The sequence below is a fragment of the Linepithema humile genome, chromosome 7 (assembly GCF_040581485.1).
Source record: "Linepithema humile isolate Giens D197 chromosome 7, Lhum_UNIL_v1.0, whole genome shotgun sequence".
NCBI classification, from domain to species: Eukaryota; Metazoa; Arthropoda; class Insecta; order Hymenoptera; family Formicidae; genus Linepithema; species Linepithema humile.
This window is the reverse complement of record NC_090134.1, coordinates 17,555,137-17,578,129: the sequence shown is the minus strand read 5'-3', so window position 1 is coordinate 17,578,129 and position 22,993 is coordinate 17,555,137. Positions and strand designations below refer to the sequence as shown.

General features: G+C 40.7%; 1 protein-coding gene across 13 annotated transcripts in view; it reads right to left on the bottom strand.

The window, feature by feature from the left end:
• Positions 1-22,993, bottom strand: part of Sema2a (Semaphorin 2a) — a 314,626-nt gene that overhangs the window by 242,220 nt on the left and 49,413 nt on the right. For 2 of the 13 annotated variants that reach the window (XM_067359181.1, XM_067359176.1), the window contains exon 1: positions 21,005-21,919. The exons of 7 other annotated variants lie outside the window; for them this stretch is intronic. The gene's annotated coding sequence lies outside the window, so the exon portion shown is untranslated. Of the gene's footprint in view, positions 1-1,702; positions 3,365-21,004; positions 21,920-22,993 lie in introns of those variants that run through there. 4 more of the 13 variants (XM_067359178.1, XM_067359182.1, XM_012363317.2 and 1 more) reach the window with 3 other exon arrangements.

Below are 22,993 nucleotides of genomic sequence, written 5' to 3'. Positions count from 1 at the left end.
AGCGCCGTGTCAACCTCTATCCCTGGGCTCGCCCTATCCGCTCTTAAAAAAGGGATAGAATAGCGATACGACCGAAATGGAGAACCGACAACGGCTATTGTATCCGCGCGTAAACGCCAAAGTGAGAATTCAGGTCGCAAAAACAAAAAAAAGAAAAAAAAAGAGAAGGGATTGAATGCACATGGAATGATCTGCTGTGAGCACTGAAAAAATAATCATGAGCATTGAAAAAATAATCGAAGCTTAAAAAATATCCGCGAAAATCGTATTTTGCAGAAAATAATTTCATATACAAAAGTATTGCGTATCATTGCATTCGCATGTGAAAAAATGTATGCTTTTATATTAAAAATTATATATTTTTGAATATTGTTCAACGCAAACGCGCAACGTAGTTAAGTGTCACATGTCTTGCATTGATCCAGAATATAGCCAGTTACACGTATACACAGATTATCTGCGGGAGAATGTTGCGAAGGATAAGCACGACAGGGAACACAAGAACAAATATTTGCCGCGATATATTAGAGACGCTATTGCGAGTAGGTCATTTTGGGACTACGATACGACGCCGTGCATATATATATATATATATGTATAAAGCACATAGACGTAATAAAAGCTCTATAACTTAATACTCCGTATATGCTGTCTCTCGCACACATGAAATAACGGAGCGGGTGCATCGCTAAAAGGCAGTCAGTGTCGAGTGCTTTCTTCTTCTCATACCATCGGCACTACTCTAAATCTGACATATGTATTAAAAGCTTTGATACAATGCCGAAGAGAAAATATTTAATTAATACACAAAAACAAGCATCGAGCAAACAAATGTGTGAAAAATGTGTCTCTTAAAATATATTTTCTCGCTGCACGCGTGTCAAAAATGTTTTTTAGAAATGTGATGACCAATTGACAATGGAAATTTGTATTTTACGCAAAAAGCAAAAATCATCATAAAAAGTTTTATTTTACGTAGAAATTCAATCGAAATTGGCCATTGATGATGGAAATTTGATGAAAATGTTTCAAAAATCAGGCAGTTAGAAGCATCGTGCTTTCATTTTGCTTGTTCTATTCACGCTATCCATATATATAAGAGCAAAATAATAAATTGCCAAACAAATAGCTGTCTATATGTACATATATGTGTATACACATACAAGACCGTGTAAACATTGTTTACATCAAAAGTTGCAGCATCAAAGTGAGTACCAAGCTAAGCCCGCGAGCGTAATGCAACATTTCGAAACAGATGCAATAAAAATCATAAAAGTAAATTGCTAAATAAAAAAAGTAATTAATTTACATTGTTATTATAATTTTTACATCCATCAAGTAAAAATTGTATGACGAAAATTGTCTGAATGCTTCTTACATGGAGGCTGTAAAATCTCCTCGCATTAGTATTTTTTTTGTTTATAGTGTTAAACATTATTTATAATATCGTGAGCAGTATTGCGAGTAATGAATGAATTAAACTTTGCAAGTTGTACAATACAGCATAATAATAGACATTCATAATTCGTTTTTGCCGACTTCGGCTCATGGAAAGAGGTGGTGCTATGTCATCAGTCGCGAAAGTGGCAAGAAACCGCTATCATTTATTCACACGCTCGATTTAAATAACTCTGGCCCTGCTATCACGCGAATGAGTGATTTCACAATTGTCATTGTACAGATAAGACCTTGAAAAACTTACTCGATCAATCTCGCTTTCCTATGCCCTAGATCGCTTTCCAGACTCCGAGCTGTGTTCGCAACTTCCTCCTGTTTTGTCGGTCAATCACGCGAAATACGTGAATTCTTGAGATGCATTGGATTAATTGCGCAAACTAATTAATACAGAACGAGCACATCGGCGATAACGTCGAAAATGTTGCCGCAAATCCGCCTGACTCGCGGTTTCTCGAATCACGCGCGCGTTCAATTTCCACTGAGACACACACTCGTACGCGTTCAAGTCGCGCAATCCCGCGCGCACCGGAACTCTTATACCATCACGTAAACATAATCGCGAACGAGAACACGTTTGTCATTAAGACGAGCAAGATCGGTAATTCCTCTTCGCGAAGGCGCTGACTGAAAGGAGGCAGCAAAAATTCCGAGTTGCTCACGCCGACGTCATCGGTCACGCGTCACCGATTTCGTTCCGTCTCCGGCACGAATCATGCTCCACGACAGCTTCATGTTTTTCAGTGGGATCTCTCCCACGAATCGAGACAATATCCACGCACACACGCACCCACGAGTTCACTTGATTGAGAATCACCGCGATTTCCAAGTAACGACGCCGGCACGACGTGAGCGACGGGGTGCGAACTTCAGCGCGTTGCTCCCCCGCGGCGCTATACCGCTCGACGTCCACATGTGACCGCACCGAAACTGGGGCACTCTCGCGCGCACGTCTCTGTCCCCCTCTCCTTCTCTCTCTCTTTCCTTCTCGCCGAATCTATCTGTCTATCCCTCTCGCCAAGAGACAGTACAATGACACGACGTACACGCTGCGCGCGCTGGCACGACGCGACGCTCGCGGCAACGCGTTATTACCCGCGAATCGGCCGCCGTCTGTGAAAAAATCTGCGAGAACGAGCTCCTCGAGCTCGCAACGGACGAGAACGTTGCGGAGCGAAAAAGCGCGGAATCCCTACGCTCGCGAATCGGCCCGGTGACTGAATCGAGCGAGGTGCGGGGGCGTGCGAGGGCGACCGCGAGAGGGGGAAAGCCGAAGATACACCCATGCCGCGCGCATGCGGCGAACGCTCCGTCCTCGTTTCTCCACACGCACAGCGACGCGATCTCGTTCGCTCGCTCCGTCCATCTGCTCGTCCTTCTCTCCCTTTCTTCTCTCCTTATCTACCACCCTCTGCATCTGTCTGCTTCTCGCTCGATCCACCCGCGCTACTTTCCCTCTCCTTTCCTTCCTTTCCCCGTCGTCTTCGTCTCCATTGCTTCGCGCGTCTTTTCGCTTCTCCTTCTTGCACCTTCTTGCACTTACTCTCCTCTCCCTCTTTACTTCACGTGTATTTGTTTCACCCTTATTTTCTTCCCTTGTTCTCTTTGTTACCTTCTTGTGCATTTCCTATTTTCTCTTCTTCCTCATATTACTTTACCTTTTTGCTCTTTGTTCTCTGCGTACCTTTTACCTTTTCTTTTGTTCCTTTCCATTTATCTTTGCTCCGTTTTTTTTCAATCGCTACGCTTACTTTTTCCTCAGCCTAAAATTCATTCTCAATTTTTCCCTATTCAATGTTTCTGCTATAAAAATAATTCGATAGATTTCCTCACACACACACACACACACACACACACACACACACACACACACACACGCACACCCCCCACACGCACACACACACGCGCGCGCACACACACGCCCACACCCACACCCACACACACACCCACACACACGCGCACACGCACACGCACGCACGCACGCACGCACGCACGCACACACGCACACACTCACACACACACACATAAGCTTTTTCTAAAGTATCTGTCCTTCTTACTCGCTATTTTTTCTCCAGAACGCTATTAATTAATAATGCAAAATAATTAATTTATTCGCAGCATCGCTGGCGACTAGTGTGCGTATGTTTCCACGGCTTATGACATTTCAATTATGGGGTTCGGCAGGAAGAACATTGAGATGTCCATTACGGTACATCGTAATTGCAAGCGGAGAGGCAAATGGATCAACTTGCTATATCGCATTACCCAGAAAGGGTCGGTGTGCAAGCGTGCTCTCTGATTTTTGTGCCTTTCCCAAATGAATAAATAAACAGCAAAATTAATTATCAATGCGCTATGTATAGCCACGTGTGTGGATAAATATTTTTTATAAAATGTAAGAATATAGATAGGGTCATATAAGGCTGTTTAGGTTCCCAATTCGAATCCCGGTCGGCTCCGTTATTTTTTTCGATGCTTTTTCCGACGGTATAAATAGTTTTCACGAAAATGACCAGCTTTTGGCTTCCCCTTGTTTTGCGAATCGACGATTGACTCGAGTTTACGAGTCGTCGCCTAGTCGAATATCCGCGTTAAGCGGAGGCCTTTTGTCGAAAAAAAAGGGAAAGGTAAGGGCGCTTTCATTGTCGAATGCTGACTGGTCCTGGTTTTTATCACTAGCCCTGAGGGAACGCGGAGGCATCCGGGGTTGTAGAAAAGCAGGTTTGCCATCGTTTCGTACGTTTGACGCGTCCCACAGGGAACATCGGTAAACTGACAGGCCATCTACTTCTATCTTCCATGTCCCTTCGCGAATGCGCCGTACGTTCGAGTCGCGTTTTTGTGCACCGAGCCTGAAAATCCCCGGGAAAACATTTCTTGCGCGGCGCAATATCGCCGAACAATCGCGCGATGTGAAGATATATCAAAGAGACACTTTACGGCGAAGTTATAAATATCAGTTCCGTAAATTTGTCACATATTTTATCGAAAACAGAGGGTTCGCTTTTAAGCGACAATTCGCCCGCAATATCGTAAAAGATAAGCCAGACGAATAGCGGTTGGCTTGTTAATTCTTGTAGGTACTTAAGTCAACATGCTAACGGTCGTCTCGAGTGGCTCTACGATAGCCGAGGGTCTGCCGGCCTATGCACAGAGTACGGTGCGGTCATGTACATACAGATACGTATATAGGAACGTACGTCTGCACCACCACGATCGCGTAAGTGCGTCTACATATGCGTATCCGCTAAAATGAATCAAGGTACATTATGTCGTCGCGTATCGCACCGCCGTACTTTAGTTATTTTCGGATCATTAAAGTATGCGTGCCGCCGCTGCACGTGACGTATCATTAATGTCAAACTTTAAAAATACTCGCAACAAAATCTGAGATTATCGTAACGTTAAAAGGTGCTTTTATATTTTTATAACGAGATCGTGCTTACTTTCACTGTGGCAAGAACAACAAATTTATAATTTAAAAGAATTCTTGAATATTAATGGCGTGTTGGTAAGAGGGTTCATGGCTACGTCGTTATGTTTATTTTTTAATTTCTCTGTAACGCCGACCAACATTTCAATTGTAACTTCACGTTATAATGGCCCAATTCATTAAGACATTCCGTCGTTTCCGTATAATGAAATTGCAATTAGAGATATGCAAAACACTACGTTTATATCAGTCGTAGAAAGTGGGCGGCACGAGGCAAAGATGCCATCTGAATTGTGAAATACTTGGAGGGATTCCAATATTAACTGCTGGAATGCTGCTGGAAATAATGGAAAGGAAATGGTCGCGGTGCTGACGGTAGAGAAAACGACTTTTCCGCGAACGGGCAACCGGAGACCACATATCGAAGTATCGATAAAATTCTATTTCGCGCAAATAAAAAAGAAGTTCATGATTCGTTCTTCGAATAATTTCGACTCAAATACTTCTTACGAGTTGCGGAATGCGTAGAAGACATCAGGACTAAATAGCATAAACTAAGAGATTTAATAATTGTTGGCAAGTCTCACACACACACACACACATATATATCTCATTCATTACGCTAGAAATGTAGTCGATCGTCGCTGATAAAACTTTCAACATGGTCGACGCGTTGCGGAGAAACCGCCACGAAGAATCTCCACGAAGAATCGAGTGAGAAGAACGCGAAGCGCGATGCCGGATCTATTCGTAGAAAAGAAGTGAGACAGTTAAAGAGCACGATGAAGTAAGAAGTTGCCGCGGTAAAACCGCAAGCGCGCCGCGAAGCCGGCGCAACGGAGCGCAGGAGCAGTAATTCCTTTCTTCCAAAAAGAAGAGCGGCAAAAACAGCGATTAAGGCTTTTAGCTGGAATACCAGCTCCACGTGCTCCTTCTCCGCAATGCGTGTAGGAGAGGCCGGGGCTGCTGTCCCCTCTGGACGTCGTTGGAAGAAACGGTTCATGGGTTCGGTCGCTAGTTTCCACCCTGCTGAGCAGCTTTCCCCGGAACTCTGTGGTTTCTCTGTGCTATAAATACCGACACCGAAGACCAGCTAGAGAGAAGGTGGCAGCGGAAAAGAAACGAGTATAACGCTGCAGGAGAGGACGCGAAAGAGAGAGAAGAAGGAGAGAAAGAGATATGCGCGAAAGAAATAGCCGGACGTGCAAGGGTGGAGACGAGGAAGAAAGATGTCGGAATACGGACGAAGAGAAGAGAGCGGGTCGAGCGCACAATTCTTTCTCCATCCGAGTGCTTTTTGTTCGAAAAATGGAGTTTCATGGGAAACGGCGTCCGCTATGAGTCCGGCCGGTTAATTACATTCGTCTGATCTTCGCTCGCTTGAACTACTCGCTTTCGCGACAGTAACACGAGCAGCTTAGCCAAATACAATGGACATTGTGTGTCTATGCAAGCACAATCTTTTTATCGACGTGAATTTACTTGAATTTTTTATACTGCATCGAGGTGCAAATATCTTTTAAGCGGATTGACCGCATAATTTTGTTTTATTTTTCTTTTAACTTTACCCGTATTACAGATAAGCGCGATCTCACTTTTACAATGCTCTATATATTCGCGTACACTCGTAAAGCACACAGAGAGAAAATGAAGGTTGCATTATTTCGTAGTGGAACGATGAAGAACACCCCGCATGCCCGTAAGCCGGATGTATAAACGACGGGATGCTATAATTGAACGGCGTTTAATTAAAAGTCGAATCTCTTCGTGCCGCGGCGTGCGGTGAAGTTAATCGCACGACACATTCGACACACTAGCACAGCGTTTTCCATTGAAGAATCGCGAGATACTTTTATCCGCGGCAGACGACAGCGCGCGCAGCTACCGATCGTCGTTTCTGTTATAGGAAAGGTTTGAGTAACGTAGTCGTATAATAGAGAGAAAGATATTGAATGACGAAGCAAGAGCGTAAAACGTCACTATCGCGCGACGGCGGAACGAATTTCACGCCACGGATTGACAACGACGGAAATTTCCTCCGTTCCCGTGAAGATTACGCGAATGGATCGGCCGGCCTCTCACTCGATTCCCTCTGGACCCCGATAGCGCGGTATCCTAGTGGATATTTTATGGCATCCATAGGAGAGTAACTTGAAATTACGCTTCCCACGGCGGAGTATACGATTTCGTTGTAAACTTTACTTACGGATTCCTGCGCGAGATACGGCGAGATCATCGAAATAGATTGTTGCGGAATTTTTCCGGAACGTCCCTCTTCAACATCGAGCGGCTGCGGTGAAAACTTTAATATTTAAACGGCATTTAAATGTCAGCATTTAAATGTCACGTCACGTCTGTCGTCGCGTTAAAAACGTCGTCGTATTGAATATCTCTCATCGGATTAAAACGCGTCGGAGCGACAGCGATAAGAGTTTTACGGTGAATAAAGAGCGCGTTGCCCGTCACGCACCGATATTACGGCGTCATCAGCGTTGACACAACAACAAGAAAGGCGAATAAAAAAAATATATATTATGGAGCTGTACGGCAATACGTATTATAGGGAATTAACGAGCCGATCGCGCGTACGCGCTGTCAAAAATTCCGGTCCCGCCGCGTCACGACCTATTATCGATCATAGCTCAGAGTGGATGTACAATACTCGCCGGTCCGCGACTAACGCTCGAACCTGTCGCTATTATACGTCCGGTGTTCCACCGGTTGTATTGCGATTATCATGCTCATATACACGGCATACAACAGCCGCGCGACAACGCGAAGCGCCGCTGCCGGTCGGGGCTCTATTGTGGTTCTCGGTCCGACATGTTGGTAACGAGCTGATCATTGTTATAACTCACGTTGTCACGTTTGTACATATGCGTGTATGCGCGAACGTACGTATATCGCGCATACATGCGCCCCCACGTTTGGCCATCACGTTTAGTTAAGACACGAGTTTGTCGACACGGTTGGATACGCGAACGAAGAGATATGATCGTAACTAACTTTGCTTGCATTCGCTCGAGTGCCAGTCGAAGCGAATCAAGCGTAGTCTCGATCTCGCGTTTTGTCAGACGTAATTGTAAAGACCAAGCGAATGCAGTTAATTTCTTTTATTACTTATTACAGCAAATACTATTACATTCTTTAGAAAAAAAACTTTTCAAAGAATTTTTAATAAGAACTTTTGATAGAATTTTTAATAAAGTATTTCTCACTTTTTACACCAAATGGGGTGGAAAATTAATTAAGAGTTAAATAAAAAGAAGTATTAAAAAAGATATGACATCCTGGAAACTTTAACATTAGTTAACTCTGGACAGTTACACGCGACGAATATCTCATTGTCGATGAAAACACGTATGCTACACGAGTGTCAATTCGTTTCTCTCATTCACGGTGCAATGTCCAATGCATCCGCTTTTTCATAATAAATGTCAGGCACAGTTTCGTTGAGTTTCATCAGAGTGGCATTAATCGATTCTATGTTCAGAACATTACGTAACGTCAATAGCTATTTCGAGGAGTTTGGCACGACGTAAAGGAGCCGGAGAAACGTATTTCTCGGAATATCGAAGGGTAAGAGCAGACGTGAATAATTAATCGGAAGTTGAGTATGAAGCAAATCACATAAGCTTGAGAGAAGCTAAGAAGGGAAGGGGCTAAATGTTCTGTTCGCGTTTAGTAAATTAGAACCGATGTGCTTCTGTGACTAACGATTGCTCGATGACGCGGCACGATATAAGAACACGAATCGAATTAACACGTCATTAAAAGTTGTATATTTTCCAGCAAAAGCTGTATATTTATTATCAAAGGCTTCATGTAAAAGGTGTATTAAAATTCCATCTGTTGTTTCATTCGTGACCGAGATCAAAGCAATAGAATGTTTCTCTCAATGTCGCTTCGATAATACTTTGCTTTCTCAGATATATTACTACTGTATAAAAGATATATTATAAAATATATATATATACACGACACATTATACGATGTAACATGAGAACGTTGAGATGGAACATCACCAAAAGTCCCGTATAGTCGCGTAAGCGTTTTATCTTCGTACAGAGCGTATTAAAATTCCATTTACGAAACTTGTCGTTTGTAACCGAGATCAAAGCTGCAAAATGTTTTTCACCACATCCGCGTGCGGATGTTTTCCCTCTCTCGGAGATTATTTAACAAAGTACATAAAATATAAATTAGAATTTATACGCGGAATTGAAATACATTAATATCGTCCATAAAATATTATAACAAATATCGTGAAATGCTGCAGTACTATTCTACACACGTCTACCGGTAGTAGTTATTTGATTAACACGGTTGCCTACATCGACAGCTGCACCGACAGTCGATTGCTGCGTACAGAATAATACGAGTTTCTCATTACATATCTATATTTGTTTATAAGTGTTCAAGATTTTTTTGTAGATGAAAATATAATATTTGTTAAAAATCATCGCTATCGCAATGTTCGAGCCGATATATTTATTATGTTTAGCGCGCTTGCCTCGGAAAAGTTGTTGTTGCGCCGAGATGATATACCGAGCGACAAAATGTGATCCCTACCATCGGACAATAACAAATCAGATTCCGAGAAATAACTATCTAATTGGCCCTGATTTCGGAACAGAGAATAGCAGTAATTTTTAAATGAGTAATTATTTCGTTTTCTCAATAAAATGTGTTTAACATGTAATTTTTTTCTACAAACCTAAAGTAGCAGTAAATTTTTATATGCTGTAGATTTATAAGAAATATAAGCGTATGAGAATAAACGAGAGGGTGAAAAAGTGAGAGAGAATGTTGAAACGTTTAACGCATGATTGTGTGCGCGGTATGACTATTTTGAGCGAATGTGGTATATGATGAAAGCGAGTGCGGTGTGTGATTGAAGTTTTGGAAAATAACAAGAATGTGTGTATGCGTGATTGGAAATTGAGAATGTGTGATATGGAATAAAAAAAAAACGAACGTTTGAGAGTAGTGCATCGAGCGTTTGGAGAAATAAGGACAATCAGTTTAGAGCGAAGAGAGCGTTTTAAGAAGTTAGATCAAAGTGTTTTTGAATATTTCAAGAGTTTATGTGAGTTTGTTACACTATCTTATAAACTGTTAATAAATTGTTATTATTACTCCTGACCTATCATTTATTCCACATATCATAATTTTATAGATGGATATCGACAAATTACACCTTAATAATTAACAATTTAATTTAAATTAATATTTAATTATAACAAATATTTAAAAATTTTTTAACAAGTGCCATATTTGAAATAGTGCTAATTAATTTTAAACGACAGAAATATAGTTTTTTATTCGTGGAAATCAAAAGTTATATTTTGTATGTGTCAAAAAATGTAACATAGCTTTACTGTGCCGTGTTTGAGAAAATATGGCATAACGTATCAGTGAAATGACATCTTTGCAACATATAAATTTCGAATGCTATCACACCATACGCGGTATGGTATGGAGTATAAACGCAGCCCAAACAAATTCATTCGATTCGATGGCTAGCAACACATGATACAAATGCAAAACTTTCCGCTCACCAGTGCGTGGCATATTTATGACGCGTAATACGTTCAATTTGCTGCGTTCAAATATTAATTTACCACATCGTCAAATAGCAATACTTATTAATGTCTAACTTTACCGCGAGCGCTCAAATTACACTCGCTTCATGCTATTCTTTTTTTTCCTTTTTTTTCATTTGTGTATTCATCCATCTAACTAGTCTTCTCCATCCATTTATCTACATATATTTCATTCTTTTCCTCGCTCGTTCGTCGGCAAATTGAGAAGTTTCGCAATATTAATAGCCTGTGCGGACAAACTCGGATAACAAGATTGCCAAGCAAACCAGGCAGGTGGATTCCTGTACTATTGAAGCTGCTGAAATTGAGTTGGAAGCAATTTTTTGTAGTTACAAGCTATTACGTATTGATGTTACGTACATTGAAGAGGGTCGGCGTAGAAAAAATGATAGTTGAGTGTTAAAAAAAGTGAGTGTCAATTTTTCTTTTGATAATAATATAAGAATACTAATATGATCATAAAATCGACGATAAATTAATGTATTATTTGCAATATTTTATTTCTTATAATTTCATCGCGAGGCAAAGATAGTTAACGTGTCGATGCAAACTTAATTAAATGGACCTTAATGGGGAAGTTGCGTTACTTCAGAATTGGGAATGTCACCCCAAGTAACAACAACTTACGAACGGTTTAATGCTCCACTTCATTAGTTTCGCTAATGTCGGGGTTGGATCGTGATTTGTGTTTAATTATCTCAATGAGGTACAGATTAAGGGAAGAACTATTTCCGCAGAAGTTTTAACCAACTTTGGATTAAAGAAAAATTTATGTAATAGCAAGAATTTCATATAATTATATGTAACGATTACCTACACGCAGCTAGATGTGATGCAAAAGATGAAAACTTAGCCTATGCTCACTGGACTACCAGAATTGTATGATACGTTGACAACGCTCTTGCAAATCTAGAGGAAGGTAAGTTTACCTCACATGAGATTAAGATGATATTACTAATGAAATAAAAGAATAATAGAAAAATGTCAAAGAATGAGAATCAAGACAAGTTTGAAGTTACTGCATATCAGGCTAGCAAAAGTAAAAAACACATCTAAATCTAATACCTCTCATAAATGTTTTAAATGTGGAAAACCAAGCATTTTGAAAAGCAAAATGACATTATGGCATATTATATAGCATTTGATTATTCACAATTTAACTATATTTGTTTATATATAAATTTTTTTTGTACACTTGGTAGAAAAAAATTATACATAAACAAAAAGTTGGACAAAATTTTGTCTCGAGCACGTTTAAATGTTTTTTTTTATTTTTTATTTTTAGTTTTTGTGTATAACTTTTCTCTGCAAGATGGACAAAAAAATTATGTATAGATAAGTATGGTTAAATGTGAACATTCAAATATCATATAAATTTTATAAAAACTCATATTTTATGCTAACTTCAAAGACTTAAAAATAACAATAATGCTCCCCAGACTATAAGGGCGATAAGAACGATCCATTGGATTGCGTCGGCAAATCAAGATTCATGAGTGCCTTCATCATTCCGCTCAATGATGCGTCAAACGCAATCAGAGTCGAGATTACATCGGCGAAGCTGGTATGAGAGCTTCGCACTTCTCATAACCATATCCTATCGATAATCTAACCAATTATTGTAGTTTACGTCCCGGGACACGAGAGCAAACGTAGGGTAGGTGACGGTTAAAATGTTATTTCTGCTTTGTCAACTGAGCCTCGCATGCCACTCCTGTTTGCTACTCAACGGACAGATTTATATTTTAAAAACAAGATTTAAAAATGAGAGAAGATAGTAGTTAATATTAATTTTGTTCCTTTTAATAAAGACAGAAAAATATTTGCTTTCTTATGAAATCAGATGTTCCGAGTACAAGATTTAATTAGAGATGGATGTACCGTCAAGTTAGAAACTAGCTAGTATGAAAGCAGTGTGTGTAGTGATGCGTGTAGTGATGCGTGTATGTATGCATGTACGTATGTATGTGTGTACAAGAGAGAAACGGACATCCAACCGGAGGCTTGGCCAATTAGGCCGGAGTAAGAGAAATCAGTTTGGCTAACTCAGTTACGTCGCTTTTACGGGATTGAAAACGTTCCGACAAAACGCTCAGGCAACCGCGTGAACAAACCTAATTTGCGATACGTATCGGCCATTGGGAAACGAAGAACAATTGCAATGATCCTTTCTACGATTTTTCTGTGTTCGTGATTGATTTTCGCAAAGCGTTTCGTCGATAATTACGGTGAGGTTAAATATTCGTGTTAGGCGAAAAGAAGCTTATCAGAGAACGCTTTCCGAAAGAAAATAATTGCTTCGTTAGGAAACAAAGGAATTCTTTTTTTAAATTTCTTTTTATATCTGCACGGTATTGCGAGTGTGTAGCGTGATTCTGCGTATTATTAAGCAATATTATTCATCGCATCTTTATTAATGTATAAAATCAATATTTTCTATTAATTTGAAAATACCTAACAGCATTTAGGAAGATGTTTAAGACCGACCTTACGATAATTACACTTAATATTTGTTATTAAATGACAAAGGACTTCTAAAGAGCGAGAACAATCGTCGGTATGTATGCGTGCGTATGTCTTGTGTATTCAATGTCTCGTGTTTTTCGGCCGATCGACAAGCGCGAACAATAGGTAAAGATTCTCAGAAAGCGCGAACTTAGACAAAGTTTCGAGAAGCGTAGCGTGCAGACATTTTATACCAGCAAATCCTCTGTCGTAATTATATGAATAAATCCTTTTTTTATAAATTTTAATTATAATTTTTTTATAAATTAATTAATTATAAATTAAAGTGGTCTGCTCAGACAATCTCCTACATATACATATGTACTAAGGACATTGACGTGAATCTCTGTGCAAACTAGCACAAGGATATATATTGATAAACAGACAAAATCGAGTCACTTGGAGATATTCGACGACTTGTGCAGAAGAAGCTTTAAAGTCCACTCGTCACGGTCTTAGCGTCCGGTCCCGACTTTCAGTCGAGACTAAATTCGATTCAATCTAGCGCTAGATTCGAACGAGTAATAACGTTAAGGAGTTGGAATTGCGTTAACGATCGAGCTCGTTGTCCTTGTCGGTGGAGGGAAGGGGAGAGAAAAGCGTAGAAGTAACGGATTGGTAGACCGAGTCGAATCGATCGACAAGATCTTCTAATTAAATCGGACTTTCCTGTACCTCCTTCGTCCACGCCTGTTCTCTAGTCCCGTAATTAAAAAGAACCTTCTGTAAGGCCCCGCGCTATTGTTATTCACGCCTTATCATCATTTCGCAGCTGAACCGGAGAAATTTTGTTTACCGATGTATTCGTAAATACCACGAAACTATCGGACGGCTCCAATGAATAGTGTCTGTATGTGTACGTTAGCGACGTCTCGCGTATAGAATATCGTATTTACTTACTACAGTTTCGTTAGAGTACGCGCAACGGTGCGCCACAAAATCCTGTGCATGACAGCGTAGACTACAGAGCATCTTCAGCTTCAAGACGTATCTACCTTCGACGGCCGCGAAAGCTGATTACGCCACGCGAATATGCCGGATAAAATTTCAACGTTGCTAAAATGTAACTACCTCGTATTATTCGACGATGCGTCTGTCGTCTATTAATTCTCTCGCATGGCTGTGAGAAAATACCGCCGCGGAATGCGCTTCCGCGAAACGGAATTCCGCGCGAATGGAACCGACTTACTTTTGGCGCGGCTTGGCATCGCTCGTTGAGTCGCAGATAAGATCTTCCGCAGCAGGCGTTAAAAGGAAACTTTTAACGAGATTCAACTTATCATAACGTTGTACGTTCCATACTTTCCATGTACTTCTCGCGAAAGCACTCACGAAGGCATTTACCACCCTCTCTTTTCGTGCGCTTTTTAACCCGACTCGTACTATTCTCTCTATATTGTACTTTAAATCGCGTAGAGGTTTAGTCGGACAAACCCGACCGTCGAATAGCCCGCGTGGAAAAGTTACTTTGCGTTTTCATGCGTCCTTCTCAACCCGCGTACGTCGCAGTCGACTCGCGCACTGGGAGTAAGCCGGAACGTGCCTGATTGATAATTTAATATCGCGCGAGTAGCTCGGAAATTAAGCTGCGCTCTCGCGGTAGCTCCGTCTCGGAGTTCGTGCCTATCGGGATTTCCACGTGGCGGGCGGCGGCGCTACCGTGTGCACCGCAGGGGCGGTGGCTCGTGCAGACTTTACAGTCGAGCGATTGCACATGATTATACGACGGGTACGATTGTGTTCGTGTCGACAAACACATTGACGAGTGAAAGAACGACGCGTGAGGAAAGCGAACGGAAGAGCAAAATGAAATCAATGTTCCTCGGTATTGGATTTCCGCGATCGATGAAGCAAACGAAAAGATATCGATGTCGCGAAATGCTAAATCGTCGAAGAAGGAAATGCGTTTAGGTGTGTACAGCAATACCGAGTGTCCAGATATACGTCGCGCAAGGCCAAAAATCACTACGGCTTCCATAACGCGACAATGTTCGCCCGCGGATCAGACGGGAAAATCTGCTTAGCGAGCGAAATGCACCCGGCGGTTCGGCGGTAACGATATTATAACGGGTTTACGAATATACTTCGGTGTATCGATTTTTCAGATCCGCACCGCTGAGCAAACGGGATCGGACGTTGGGGTGGGATAATATTGGTCCTTGTCGAATATTTGCCGGGGACGCTTTATTATATCTTTAATATCTTGAATTTAACATTAAACGCACAACATCGGATGTTTTCTGATATTGAACTTTTCAATCGTCATACAATTATTCAACAAGAGATATCTTTCGTACAGTTGATAAGACAAAAATAAGTCGGCTCCATTCGCGCGGAATTCCGTTTCGCGGAAGCGTGTTTCGCAGCACCGCGATATTTTCTGCTCCGGACATTTCGCGATAATCAGATTGTCGACGGCCGACGGCTAATCCGGCGCTTTCGGTCGAACGGGAGAATTTACGTTCCTCATACCTAGCGTACCTGCCGAACTAACCGACTTCCGAAGCTATTATTGCTATCCTGAGCATAATCGCGCAGTCAAACCGCCGAAGCGCAAACTCCCGATGACTTTGATTATGCACGTGTACGTGCGCGCTCCGTTCACGTACATACGGATTACATTTTACACCTGACGTGTACCAACCGCTGGATTAACTTCGTGCAGGATACACATCGCTACTCGCGCGGGTTCGCGGGATTGGACTTAACCAATTTTGCGTCTAATTAGCGCGGCGATGCATCATGCGCGGATAACAGCAACACTATAATGCCGTTAAGCATACTTGTAGTACCAATTAAGATGACGGAAATTTAATCTCATTTCACAATGGTAGACGTTATCCACGCATGCACCTAACCGAGTGATTATGCCGCGTAAACGAGTGAGTAACTAGTCGTAAGCTCTCGACAATGTTACAATCTATTGTAAAGATAATTATTAAAATGTTGATCTATTTTTAATGACTGATAGGCAACGTATTATGTATTGCTTGAGTTGCGTGCATCTACATCGATCAAATTGATTATTTTCAAGGCATCTACATTTTGTAAGACGAACTAATTATCTGCACTACTGATACCGCTAAGGAAATTTAACTACTGTGAAATGGCGAGCGAATATAGATAGAGACCCCGACAGGCAACTAGGGACTCCAAATCTAATTATGTCCATACGTGTACCTATGTCGCTTAGCTCCCCGCTTCTCTCTCCTGCTCTATCCCGCGTTGTTACCGCGATTGCTAAATCCTATTTACGGTAGTTCGCTAACTAAAACATTACGCGCAAATGGTTTGATGCATCCATTTCGCAATATGTTCAAAATTCTGCAAAATTACAGTTCTGCAAATCCGTTAAATAAATTGACTAATGTAATATTAATAGATATTTTGCTGGATTATTAAATATTTTTTTGTTTACAGCAGCATTATTTTCCATTATAAATTTAATATACTCCGCCCCAGCATTACTGGGTAAACTGGGTAAATCAAGTGCCTCAGTGGTATTGGTCCCAAGCCCGGAGAAAGAAGGAAAGTTTCCAGGTTAGGCTACCTACCTGCCGGGGGTAAAAAATATAATGGCTCACAAAATTGAAGACATAGCCTCGGAAGCTGGACGGACCTTTTTGATGAAAATTCATGCTATTAAAAGGTATAAACAACATTGGAAGTAAAAACGCAATATCACAAGACTTGCTTGTTAGAATATAATATCATGATATGGAAGAAATCAGAAAATTAATCTCCAAAAATAAACAAGCATAGAATAGATATTTGCGGACTATCAGAAACGAAAAAGAAAGGACAAGGAATATCTAATTTTGCGGAATACATTTTAATCTACAATGGAAAAGCCAAACAAAACAGAATAAAGTTTAGAAAAGTACCTTTTCTAAAGATACAATAAGATGTTATCGAGAAACCGATTGAGAACAAACCGATAGAACAAGTGATGCAATTTAAATACCTAAGAGTAGAGCTGTGTCAAGTGGGCATGACCCGACAAAAGATTTAAAGGGTCAGGTTAATAAAGCCGCAGCAATATCCAGTTGTCTGATATGGTTTGGAGCAACAAATACATGCGCATCGATAGCAAGATCAGAATTTATAAGACATGTGTAATGCCGACTCTGACATACAGTATAGAAACACGAGCAGATACAAACAAAACTAAAAGCATACTAAAAGCAAGCAGCCGGAATGAAGATGGTAAGGGCAATAGTCGGCAAAACTCTGAGAGACAGGATAAGAAATGAAGACATCAGGCATCAATGTGATGTGCGGAACGTGGTAAGATGGGAACGACAAAACAGACGACAGTAGGTAGTATGACCATGTCAGACGAACGGGAGACAATAGTTTAGCACGCATAGCACTCAAAGGAAAACCGAATGGTCGTCGCCCAATTGAAGATCCCCCCAAAAGGTGGAGAGATAGTTGGCAATCCACCTCACAAAAAAATTAGTAACTTTGGAAACAAACAGATCATTAGACCTCAAATAAAGAGGAAGAAAAAGAAATTTTAATTAAATTTTAATATAGCGCACGCCGAATTTATCATAGATATAATAATGCATTAAATGTGAAATATTCAACGGTTAAATATTCGCAAACCATTAACACGATTAAGATAATGCATATGAAGTATATTATTACGAGATTAGTATATTATTTTCGACATCGTGTATATAATAATTTTATCATGTAAAATTATAATAATTTGAACGTAATTTTGCGCTCCCAAGTAAACGCCAACAAGGGCGGCTGGTGATTTAAGCGGCACTTAGAAGAATATGGGATCGTTCTATCTGCAGAGTGCATCGTTGAAACGTGCAGGTACGTACAATCCGAGAAAGAGCAGAGAGTGCGGAACGTCGAAGATGGCCAAACACGAATAACCTAGCAATGGAAAACGTGGACCACTTAGCAGACTGGCGCAAGGCCAGCTGCAATCTCTGCACACAAGCACGTTAAGCTGCCTGAATTCTGAGTACACCTGAACAGCCTCCGCTATTAATAGATTACCCGATCCGACATTCGTCTCGGTTTCTGTTGAATCGCGTTGTCTCTGTTACACCTCGATTCGCACATACCGGTTTTCCTTCCGTAAACGCGCTAGCATTTTGAAATGCGACATTTCGCGCATTCTGTACTCACAATTCTACTCCCGAGAGATTCATTCCTAGAACCGCGGCTTTATGCCCACTATAACAAAGGTCGTCGAAAGAGAAAGCTTTTTTTTTTTAATTCTTAGCGAGTCGGAACAACGCTTAAATTTGCACCGAATGGTCTCGTAACGTGTATATCCTTGCAGCTTGGCCACAGACTTCAGCGATGTCCATTAAAAAATTGTGTGGCATCTCACCTGTTGCATCGGAACAGGAACCGTCCGACATTTTACTTAATTCAATGGCTAAAGAGCCCGACAGAAGACCTTCGTGTTCAAGCACGCGAACCGTTTAATAATATGCCGTCATCGCGACGCGATATTTCATGCGGGCGAATCTCGCAATCTCATTTATAGAATTTATTGTCTCCGTCCGAAGCGCGAAGAGACGTTATCTTAATGACGTGCATCTACGCGGCTTATTATTTAATGCCATCTATCATTCGCATCGACGCGGGAGATCATTAACTTATGCCGGTCTCGTGTACCGGGCAGCGATAAATTTCTCCGACATTTCGCCTTCATAATTTTCCCTTCACAGGCGCCGTACTTAATCTCGAAGTTTAATCCGGCATCAACGGAATTTTAGTACTTCACTTTCGAGTAATTGATGAGAAGCTCCTACTAACGATACTCACTCGAAACGGAATTCAATCCGCGTGCTAATTCGAAGCTTCCTACAATTTTGCTTGCGCGTCGAGAAATCTGATGTGATAGATTACTATAATGTTTTATCGCGATACTTTTTAATTCCGAATTAACGTTATGCTATTAATTGTATCCTGCCGAATGCTCGCGCAGAAAGCCAGTCAAGTAAATCGCTCTTATCTTGTTTATACCCGGTCTTCTCTTCGCGATCTTCTTTTCCAGACGTTATAAAATCAAAAAGAGATACGTTCCGTCGCCGCTCTTGCTGCATTTCTCATCCTATACGGCTTTTACGCGCTGCTCTTACGAGTCAACTGAGGTCTGTGCGAGCGGATCCGCTCTTTCGCCTCCCTTCAATCAGCCTTTTCCATATTTATACGCGGGCGGGCACTTTCCTCGGAAAATTTTCCGCGAACTTCAAAACGGACTACATTATCATAATCTGCCGGAAGGTACGACACCGCCGTGAAAGAGAGAGAGAGAGAGATGGGAGGGGAGGGGGATGGAGGGGGAGAGAGGGAGAAAGAGAGAGAAAGGCGGCGGCAGCGGCGGCTTTAACATAATTATTAATCATAATTCGCGAAGGCGGAACTCGAGAATCTGCGCGCGCGGTGGTTTAGGTAAGGAGTTCTTTTTCTATGCCGTCGCGTTCATGATTAGTACTACTCGTAAGAATGTGTATATGGTACACAATTCATTTAACCATATAACCACTATGAATTCGGCACCTCATTTAAAAAAAAATTAATTTTTTATTAAAATGATTAAACCGTGTAATTGAGACAAATTGCGAGATCTATCCCTCTCTTCGCAATTCCACTTCCTTGATTCTATCTTCTATCCGCTCGTATAAATACACCGTGTTATAGCTTACTGCCATGCTATTCTCTTTAGATCCTATTCAATATCTTTACAGAATGTCAGTAACTGTATTGCACGTCTAAAACAGCTACTAACCGAAATGGTCTGTACTAAAAGGAAACGCACGTTCTCGCTTTATGGTTATATCGTACCGTATATAACGGTGCGCGAGTAAACATGCAAAGCTCGCGATGAACAATTTTTCATGTTGGAAAACATGTTCTGCGACGTTATATACGGCTGTAAAGTTTGCTATGTTGCAACGATGGCGATATAATATCCAAGTGTATCGATTATATGAAGTATCGCGCAGTATATTCAGCTTCACTGATTAATTTACTAATTGCAAAAATAATTTAATCAACTCATCAATCAATTCATGAAGCAAAATACTCTCTGGGGGGGGGGGGGGGATATATAAATTAAATTACACTCGTACATTCAAAACGAGCCATTGGTGCAAAGAGTTACCCCGTCTTACGCGATTAATATTTTGATTAAAGCGCGCGACGGAAACGCGACGACGGCGCGGCAATTTCGCCATAAATCCGCGGACGCGAAGTTCGTCAAACGAGTTATTATCGAATCCGCGTGGGGGAGAAGAGGTGAATGAGAGAGAGAGAGAGAGAGAGAGAGAGAGAGAGAGACAGAGACAGAGACAGAGACAGAGGGACGAATACCCATGTACCTATCTGGTAAACACTGAGAGAAGATTACGCTGGTACGCCGCCGTTGAGCTAATAATGCAACGGCGCGGCGGCAGCCGATGCCACGTCGTAGCCCAACCCTTTCATTGTTATTATCTTAATACGATAGTGTAAGGTCTAGTACCGTCTGACCCGCTCTCAGTTTAACGAGATTAGCATAATACCGCGAAGCCCTTCTCAGAAGTCTAGCCCCATACCTGCTACCTTCCGTCCCCGCTCACCCTGCCGCCTACCTCGCCACTCACGTCTGACAGGGACTCATCGTCAGAGTTGCGCACCTATTCACCTGCCGGAGAGGGTTACGTGGCCGGCTGGTTCAAGTGAAAAGCGGACGTGTTTGATACGCGCGGAATGATTTATTTCGAAAACTAAAACGAGCTACGTACATCAGCGATCAATCCAATTATTCACACAGAACGTAAAATATATTTCAATCTTTAAAGTTCGATGAATTAATTAAATGTTTTATTAATTAAATTTTCTTGCCTATTTTTATATTAGTCATCGCTTTACTTGATCTGTATGAGGAAAAACATATTCCAAATGCATGTCGTAATAAATAAACAAATGATAAATATGCATATCAATAAATAAATACGGAAATATAAATATGAAATTTACTCACCAGATCCGATGTTTTGTAATCTGTAATCTGATAGCATTGTAATTCGTAATCTGGTAGCAGATCCGTTGACTCCTCCGCTGAATCCGTGTTATTTTTCGAAATGTACACTCACACAACGCACTGATTATCACTTACGATTCGATCAGTCAATTTATACAACAGTTCTATGCGCGTATACACTATCAACGTGAAATACGACGATTTCGAAACAATTTCAATTAAATGTGAAATAATTCTGCATTCATTAAAACATTTAGCGAAATATCCACCGAAATAATAGCGCGAGTTAAAAAATGCCGATATATAATCAAAAAAATTATTAAGACCTGTAATATTTAACGCTCAAATGTATGATATGAAATGTTTGAACGAAAAAATAACATAACAATCGCGATCGTAATTTGCTTGATACCATCGTTCCCGTGTTTAAAAATTTTCAAAAAAGCGTACCCGATATTCGAGAATTTGGCGAGCGGAGTTCAATACGACACGACGGACGCGACGCGACGGACAAAATTCATTTTATGAATGTCGGAAAACATTTTGAAGGTTAGATCATACACACTGATTTACCTTCATGTCAATGGCGATTCGACACTTGCGACACACGCCGGAGATACAAAAATTCAAAAAACGAGGCAATTTCACACTGATTCTAGAAAACGAGTAAATCCGACCCGACGCAACGATCGAGATCGATTTCGAAGATTCCAACAGATCGATAATCATGACTAAACATGCTAATTAATACACCGTAACGATCGCCCGTAGTTAAATTCTACACTCCCGATACTTATTTACACACGAAACTTACTTTAAACGAGAACAATGCATACAAAAGTAGAGCGCCATCCGATCACGTCCAATTTCACCGACATCTTCCCGCAAAATAATCAACATGGCTGCCAACAAATCCTATTATACCATAGTCGCGTTCCAAAACTACACTTTATGTACTCTTCGATAATGATTTCTAATTGGTGGACAATTTTTGATTCACCAATTAAATTCATGGATTAAAAATCGCTGAATCATCATTTTCTGAACACATTTCGTGAACACTTAGAATGACTTCACATATATATATAAATATATATGAAAAAATAAATAAATTATAAGAATATTGAAAGAGAAGTATATCGTATAAAAATTATTGTATTTCCTTAACATTCTGAACCACTAATAGTTTTGTTTTCTATAGTATCGCGGTCAGAATATAATAAGCTGGAAGAATTATTTACTTATACTATTACTATTGCTGCTATTACTATTGCCATATAACAATATTACAGAATGTTGAAAAGTATCATTGTATTGTGTAAAAATACGTCAAGTTTTGGCTTTCAATATTCGTAACTGAATCTTTTGGACATGTTTTTGTTTTGTGGCTTTCCTGAAAGCCGTTTTATGTCCTTTTTCTACATAAATTTCTAATCAGATATTGTTTAAAGATAGTTGATTCGTCATACTTAGATTGTCTAATTTACGTGCTTAAAGAAAAAATACGGTATGAGAAAATATAAAATGTAATAATTCAACATACTGAAACGATGCGACACGGCCGAACGTGCGACAACAAGCACGCACTGGTCGAGGCTCGAGCTTCGAGTTCTAGGAAAACTATGTAAACACAACACAAGACAAAACATCGTTCGACGCTGAAGTAAAGTAAACACGCTTTTTTTAATATACTAATAACGTATAGCGACGATACTTTTCCCGCGTAAGGAAATATTTTTCGCTGTGTAATAACGTGATATTAGCGAATAAACGTGACGTCACAGCGGCTTCTTCGCGTCTTGTAGCATTGCCAGTGTAATGGTGGTGAGTAGCCGGCCGTATCGCGATCGCTCGGTATTTCTGCGTTTTTTTACACGTCTCGGATAAATTTCTCGTACAAACGAACATTGAATCTAGCAATAGCTAACCGTCTGAGAGTATTAATCGATCTGCACAATCACATGATTAACGCATACTAATAACGTATAG